The 8,430-nt window shown below is 36.9% G+C and overlaps 1 protein-coding gene and 1 long non-coding RNA gene across 2 annotated transcripts in view; both read left to right on the top strand.

The window, feature by feature from the left end:
- The first annotated feature begins 2,824 nt into the window (after nucleotides 1–2,824).
- On the top strand, nucleotides 2,825–6,661 carry LOC144630281 (uncharacterized). The gene is made up of 3 exons (XR_013566497.1): nucleotides 2,825–2,915; nucleotides 3,023–3,083; nucleotides 6,259–6,661. It is a non-coding gene; the product is annotated as an uncharacterized LOC144630281 (long non-coding RNA).
- A 1,099-nt stretch (nucleotides 6,662–7,760) lies between these two features.
- LOC144630230 (uncharacterized) overlaps nucleotides 7,761–8,430 on the top strand; it is a 69,602-nt gene continuing 68,932 nt past the window's right edge. The window contains exon 1 of the mRNA XM_078488560.1: nucleotides 7,761–7,771. The gene's annotated coding sequence lies outside the window, so the exon portion shown is untranslated. The remainder of the gene's footprint in view (nucleotides 7,772–8,430) is intronic.

Here is an 8,430-nt window from a genome sequence, read left to right as displayed (position 1 = left end):
GTCCGCATAGAACTCGTGAGACACCATTCTCGACTCCAGAGCACTTCTCTTTTGTGCATGGCTGACTGCGCCGTCACCTTGATGTCAGAGGCCTAAACACAGGATTCAAGAATGAGGAGAGACGGGTAGGAAGGGAACTGCGCCACTGTCTCGTCCCCAAAACCTGCGCGTTTTCGGCGTATCGGTCAGCGATTCTTTGTGCTGACCAAAAAGGATCGTGGGCCTCTTGAAACGAATACCTGACGACAATTCTTCGAATCGTACTTCCTGTAGCCTGTCAGGTTTTAGTTTCGTCTGCGGCGCAGGCTAGACTTCCTGTGGCTGTGGAAGAGTTCAAGGAGTTCACAACGACATCTTTTGTATATTCATACACTGAAAATTCCTCTTTTGTGAACTTCCTTGTGAGGAAAACCGTACAACGATTTGCTGTGATAGATCGTTAAGTTGTTTTGTTAAAAAGACTTCAGGCTTTTCAAAATATAGCTACTATTGTCATCATTATAAAGTGTAGAAAGGGACAAGAAGTAAGCTTATTTCCAGTAAGCTGGATAGTGGTTTTGTGTATGCTAAGGTGCGTCCGCCCCCGACCGGAGAGCGTGTTGGCTTTGTAATGACATCTGCAAATGGTTAGACGTTCTAGTCTTCTCGGATAAGGACGATAGACCGTAGGCCCCGTCTCCTGCATCTTCAGTGTTATGATCAGCAGGGGACGTTAAAATAAAAAACCCACACACTAATCGTAAAGAGTAGGGCACGAAGTTCCCGGTATTTTGGTCTGTTCTATTAACATGATTGTATCTATGGGTTGGGTGGTGCGGTGAGATCATACACATGGACGGATGGCGGCTGCCTGAGGCGCCTGATATGCTGAAGTCCGTTCTTAACCTATAATTCTAATTGTGAAGCGCATTGAGCTTTGTAAATGTGCTGTATAAGAACCAATATCATTCATCATTCATCAAAACAAAACATTTGCAATTTGTTTTACGTTCGTGCAGGGTATAATGATCTACCTCACAGACTTGTAGAGGTTCTAAGGGACCGTTCATTATTTATGTAGAGGGGGGAGGGGAAAATATTTTGGAAAGATCAAAATTTCTGTAAGGACCCCGCTCCAGGCCATGTAAGTAGCAAGTGACCCCCCTTCTTTATTCAATATTTATGTGATGACCCCCCCCCCCCCTCACCTCATATCTGATTTCATGCATGTAACATGCAGTCATAAGCTTGCACACTAGTTCTGATGCAGAAAGGCTGGAACACTTAAGGCCTGTTTACATGATTCCGGAATGACTTTCATTCCGGAACGAAACGCGTTCCAGAATGAAGTTCGTTCTCCATTCACATGACAGAGTCGACCTGCTCAACTTAAGGCATTTTCACGTGCGCGGTTTTCGCGCAAGATCAAAACAAGGTGGCGCATGTTTCGCGCGAGATGAAAACAAGATGGCGCGTGTTTCGCGCAATCATGTTATTGTGCTTATTAATAGCCATATATGCAATTTTAACGAGCGATTCGACCATAGAGCCGCTTCTTTGGGCTAAACAATAAATGCTGTTACGTTTTTTCGCTCAAAATTCAAACAGTGGCTTGTAACGTCACAATAAACGGTCATCTCTCAGTAAAATAACAATCAGGATGTTACTCCATCACCTCTTAATATCCTTGATAAGTTGTAGAGGAATCGATGTTTAAAATTTAGCGAATTAAAGCTTTACAAGATAACACCCAAAAACGTTGGCTAATGAATTTATTAATGAGCAAGGGTCCTGTGCGACCTTAACAAAGGTCTTATCTAGAATAGCCTTTTAATGTTTATCCAAGGTAATATGCTAGAACGTTAATTAACGACTGACACTGAAATAAAGTTTACTACTACTACTACTACTACTACTACTACTACTACTACTACTACTACTACTACTACTACTACTACTACTACTACTACTACTACTACTACTACTACTACTACTACTACTACTGCTACTGCTACTGCTACTGCTACTGCTACTGCTACTGCTACTGCTACTGCTACTGCTACTGCTACTGCTACTGCTACTGCTACTGCTACTGCTACTGCTACTGCTACTGCTACTACTACTACTACTACTACTGCTGCTGCTACTGCTACTGCTACTACTTCTGCTACTGCTGAACACATATAGGAACTTGGAAACAAAAATATTCTATTTTCTGTACACTATTTTTTACAATGTTAAAGAATTTTAAAAAGATATGTCATCTGCAATATTATCAGTTTATTCCACTTTCAGAAGAGCAATACAACAGCCAAAATATCACTAAAACGTAATTGAATCAGCTCGAACAAAAACAGAACGCAGATGTTTTGTTTACCAATTCTCCTTTTTTTCTTTATTCAAAGGTAGACAGCTAAAACAGAAGTCACGCAAACATAAATTGATCGAAACAAAATTAAATGAATTTAAGTAGCAGTACACTAATTTTAAAATCGCTTTGTTCAGCATATTTTTCCTCGGGTTTTTCTGTCTCGGAAATGAGGTAAAATGAATGAAGATTAACCAGAGAATTATACAATAGTCGCCTTTCTACAGCTGAGCATTTTCAATTGTAGTAAAACTTGTGTGCTAGATGGAAACTGCGTGGGGAATTCTTTGTTCTGGAGCACATTGCAGATTATTTCTGCTAAGCTGACTTTTTAGCGAGTGGCAGTCTGGCAGATGGCGGGAAATTTGAGATCCTTTTTAGACTTTAGTCAGTTGATTAATTGACAGAAAATTAAATGTCAGGAGAAACTGCTAATAATAATGATGCAGGAAACAGTGGCGGGTAGCAGTACGTTAATTTCGAGTTCCGTTTGTAAACAATTATTCAATCCGTCAAAAGAAAGAAGGTATCGGGAGTCGGGCTAGTTTAATTCCTGATTCGGAAATAGGTAAGAAATGAAAGATTACTTTAGAAATTCGCCTGCATGTTTTTTATTTCATAGAGCCTTGAATCATTATTTTTTTCAAGATATTAATTTTTACTGTTCTTTCTCAGGAGCCTCCTTGCACTCACATTACGAGAGTCATCAAGGAATCTTTGTCACCGTCGGTAAAAGGTTTATAGTTTTTCTTTAATTCTATTCACGATAGTTTCTTTTATTAAGAAGTCTAACCTCTTATCGAAAACAGTTAACAAGTAAGCTAATGCGCCAGAACAAATTTGCGTCGGGAGTTTAATAAACTCGTTGTTTCAGGCTTTATTGCAGCTTAACAAAACGGCTGTAAAAAAAAAGGGAATACAGTTTTGCTAACTGAAAACGGAGTCACCTATAAAATGACCTTAAAGGAGCTCAGTCACGGACAACTCATTTTGAAAAAAACTGGCAGGTTTTTTCAAGTTTGCAAGTCGTAATCCGTCTTAATCTTCGTCAGACGAAATCATCCATGGTTATTTTCGGGTTTTGATTACTTCTTTGTTGTTTTCCTACATTACACAACTATTATTTTGAGGTTTCCTTCAATTTGGACGTAATCGGAAAAATGACTTAAAATATCGTGACAAATCTGACCAGGTCCCTTTAAAAAAACTATGCAACATACGCGTGAACTATTAGTCTCCCTCGCAGCCGTTCTTAGTGTCGTCACGCAAAATTCCTCCCCACTAACGGCTGCTCACATTCGAACAACATTCCTTTCCCTTTGTTTCTTATGTGACCAATCACAGCACGGGAGATCGTAATCAACACGTTTTTTCCCGCGAATTCGGTTGTTGCAGAGAAGAACATTTCGATGTGTTTTGAAAACGCAAGCAATGTTTTTCAACGGAATCAAAAAGCGTTGCAATTCCATTTATAAATAATTTTTCAAAACATTGTCAACACGTTTTGAAACATTCGATAAAATTAACAATCACGGCATTCGATATTCAACGAAATCACCGAGCATTTAGAATCATTCACGGGACTGTTGAGCCAGCTTTTAAAATTCTCTACAGCGTATTTTGAATCCACTTACATCATTACACATTTCGGTTTGAATTTGGAGCAGAAACTGAACAAATACACGGAGTACTCCTGTAATTTTGCGACGTTATGTCTGCGTTTCAAAGGACATTCGATCCCATGTATTTTGCACGCACGCAACAAGTTCTAATGATAAATAAATTTTACTAGTTTGTTTTATTCTGCGGCGTCAACTCTCTATAACTGGTGCCGATTAAACCCTTATGCGGGAAATTTATCAAAAAGGGCTTCGCTTCGCTGACCGTTGCAATAAAACAGCATGAAAATAAAAGGCGCAAACTTTTATCTTTTAGCTTATTTTATAGCAACCGTTCAACAATGCGGCGCTACATTGTCTGCCGTAGGCCTTTCTCGATTATGCTAGCATTTTTTTCGGCATTTTTTGGGAAAACGAGCATTTTTTTCGTTTTTTCTTCAAAAAAGAATTGCTAGCATTTTCTGTCATTTTTCATGACTGTGATCCAGATTTTCAGCACTCAGAACTCAAAAGGATAAATAATCCTAAAGTTTCACAATTTTGATTACACAATTTGATTGTTTTCTGTCTGTTTCGACTGTTTGTGCGTTGTGTTACTTGTGTGTGTGTTTTTTTTATATTTTTTTATTTAAAAAAAAAAAATAAGAATTTTTTTATATATTTTTTTATATTTTTTTTTATAAACAAACAATTATTAGGTATCACCTGTTGTTGATATGAGCATATAATGTGAGAGTTTTTACGTTTTGTTTGAAAAAAAACAAGGCATTTTTGGAATTCAAGTGGAATTTTTAAAGGAAATCAGGCATTATTTTAGCATTTTTTTGGCTTTTTGCGAGAATTTCTAGTAGCATTAAATGCCAGTTTTACTAGCATAATCGAGAAAGGCCTAGTCTGCCGTGTCTGCTTTCGAAAAATTATTTTTCTGAAAAGATCTGTAAACCGTTCAGTTTCAACCGGTTTACAAACGCAGAAGACTAAAAACCGAAGACCATACGTCTCATAAAAAGTTTTAAATTCCTCTGCTGTGTAAAAAAAGTTAAATTTGACTAAATTTAATTTTTGTTGGGATAAACTTTACCGTTTCGCCAGTTCATGTCGGGACGGTTCATGTCATCCAACAATTGCAAGTTATGCACGGCGAAGTATGCGTTCGGGAGCGACAAATATAATTATTGTTTTCGTATTCTTGTCTCTTCTTTCTCAAAGATTGCGGTTCTGGACGTCTTTATTGAAACAGAGCGAAATATTTTCCAGTATTTTAACGTTTTGCGGAACATTCGGATCAAACATTCGAACTGAAGCAAACAACGTGTAAATTAAGAAACATATTTTATTCATTTCTAAAAGTTTTCACAACGGACGAAATAACATTGCGAATTCACAGCAAAAAACAATGTTTAGAAATGTAGTCGAGAAAAAAGAAGGATATTTTTGTCAACCTACCTATGAGTTTCGGAAAGTCTCTCCTGTATCAAGTTGTATTGATCGGATATTGTAAACATTTCGAGGCTTTCCCACGGCATGAAGCTGTCGCAGTTTCTCCATCGTCTTTCACGACTCTTAACAAGCGTTTTGTTCTTGGAATTGTTTGATCCTTGAAGATTCCCTTCAATTCAGTTTTAAGCTCTTGAAGATGATCAGATGCCTTTTTAAACGTTATAAGCCTTTGATAGCACGCTTTGCAAGCTAACAACTCGCTGGTCACTGAATAGCAGATCACATTCACATCCAGTCATGAACAAATCAGAATAATCGCCGGAAAATCGAAACGATTCTCAACGCATTTGTATTTAAGCTCGAAATTCGAAATGTATTGCTATTAAACAACATCAAAAGCTTCTTCAAGGCCAAGGGTCGCTATTTTGAAAGCTGAGAACTCCAAAATAAAACACGCAATGCGATTGGTTAGATTACTTTGGCGGGTACGGTTCCTGAGATATATGAACCGAATGGTGATTGGCTGAAATGGAGGAAAGGAATGTTGTTCGAATGTGAGCAGCCGTTAGTGGGGAGGAATTTTGCGTGACGACACTAAGAACGGCTGCGAGGGAGACTAGTGAACTATATGCAAACTTCAAAATGAAGATTTTTCCTTCTGTATGTAAGGAATAAATATTAATGCCTGACCGGTGTCTTCAAATTAATTTTGACAAATGCCTTATTTCTTTTAAAAGCGCACACTTTAACAAGTTCAAATCAACTTTTTTTGGTCGTATCTTAAACGAAAACGTGCAATGAGATTGAAGTTTTCGCTTAAGAATAATTTTTTCGTTGGCTTTGTTAAAAAAGGGAAAGCACATAAAAGACCTCGGGTCCTTCTGTCCCTGGAATAAGGTAAGATGAATGAAACCTTTTTGGAGAATTTTATAAATAATCGCCTTTCCGCAGCTGAGCATTTTTACTTGCATTAAAACTAATGAGCAAGGTAAAAGGTGCGTAGGGAATTGTTCGTTTTGGACCACATTGCAGACTGATTCTTTCTGCTAAGTTGACTTTTTTGGCGGGCGGCATATTACAAGGATATTGAGATCCTTTCTAAACTTCATTCACTTGATTGATTGACTAAAAATTAAATGTCAAGAGAAACCTAATAAGAATGACGCAGAACAGTGGTGGGCAGCAGTACGGTAGTTTCGTGTTCCGCTTTTTAACATTTATTTAAGACATAAAAGAAAGAAAGTCTCAGGAATCGACCTCGTTTAATACCTGTTTTGGAAAAAGGTAGGAAATGATGGACTACTTAAGAAATTCGTGATAATTTAAGTCTTGTTATTACTAAATAGAGTGTAAGTGTTTAGAAGCAAACTTCATAAAGTTTGTTTTAATTTTCAGCACACTGTTTTTATTATTTCAGCAGGGGAGGATGACGAATGTTTTTTTTACTCAAAATTTTGAATCTTGCTTATAGTTATAAGGAAATTCAAAAAGAAGCTTTCTCTGCTTGACATACTTTAATTCCCCTTGAATCGTTCTCTTTTTCAAGATATTTATTTATTTTCTGTTGTTTCTCAGGAGCCCTCCTTGTATTCGCATATCAAGGGATCTTTGTCGTCACCGGCGAAAGGTTAGCTAATTTTACCATTCACGTTTTAAAATGTCTTTTGTCGAATAGTTTAACCTTCTCTCATTGAAAGAAGTTAAGAACTAGAACAGAAAGCTAATGCGCCAGAGCTTAAAAAATTCGTTGTTTCAGCCCTATTACAGCTGAACAAACAGAAAAAAACAATAATGAATAGAGTTTCGCTAAGTAAAAATGATGTCACCTTTAGATAGACCAAAAACAATATGCAACATATTCGTGATTAAATATATTCACTTGGAAACTAAGGTTTGTTTCCTCCTGCTTGTAAAGACTACATAGTTATGCCAGTCGACCGGTGTCTTCAAATTATTTTCACTTTTACAAAACGTCTGCGATCGAAGGAACTTGTTACAGAAACGCTTATTTTTAGTAGCGCTTACTTCAAGAATAAACTTTATTTCTCGAATCTTAAGCGAAGTAGCGCGACTAGACCACTGTAAACTGTAGTTGACGCTTGACAATGTTTTAATTTCTTCGCTTTATTTAAAAAAACAGCGAAAAAACGTTTCACTTCCCTATTTCAAGAAACAGAGGTAAATACCAAAAGCTGATTAATCGACCTTTCTTTTTCGCTTTCTTTCTTTCGCGGCCCAAAAAGTTAAATATTTGCGACACATCCTTTGAGGCAGGAAACTCCTTACAAACAACACCTTTAAACTTATGACATTTTAAAGCAATGGTTACCATACATCAAGCAAGGCTTCCTATCGGCAAATTATCGTATAACCGTTGGTTTACGTAAAAACAGAAAACTATGAGTGTAAACTGAGACCGAACAAACTATAATTCCTATGTTTCAGAAGCCTCCTTGTCAAAAAATGACTGGATTGCTTACAATGAGGCGAAATCGACGCCTTGCAATCTTACTATAAGAAAATATTTTTAGTATTTCTATCAAATTTGGTATAACTCGAAGAAGAGTCAGAATACATTTTCTATTCCTAAATGGAAGTTGCTATTAGTACCACCTAACACGCTTTAGTAATTACAACAACAAATTAAACACAATGATCGATCACAAAAGAAGCCGAAGTCCGATTAAAAATGTACTAATAAGCAATAATTGCAGTCGTGACATTTTTGTATTAAAAAGAAAATTTTCGTCGTGCCCCTGTCAGTAGAGAGAGACGATAATATATAAGGACAAAAAATCAGAAATACGATCCAAAAAAACATGGAAATTACTTACAATGGTTCTTTCTTCAACTGCAAACAACTTTCATTTCAATTTTATAAATTGTCTCCGGTCCTATATTTAATTTATTTTGCAGAATACCAATAAACCCAAAACTACGCTCAAAAGGGATAAGCATACGTGTAAAATATAGATACAAATTTGCATTTCCAGTGTGAAAAAACACCGTCTGTAGATTAGAAAC

Source organism: Oculina patagonica, chromosome 11, assembly GCF_052425735.1.
Source record: "Oculina patagonica isolate OP01 chromosome 11, crgOcupat, whole genome shotgun sequence".
Taxonomy (NCBI): domain Eukaryota; kingdom Metazoa; phylum Cnidaria; class Anthozoa; order Scleractinia; family Oculinidae; genus Oculina; species Oculina patagonica.
This window is presented reverse-complemented; position numbering and strand designations above follow the sequence as displayed.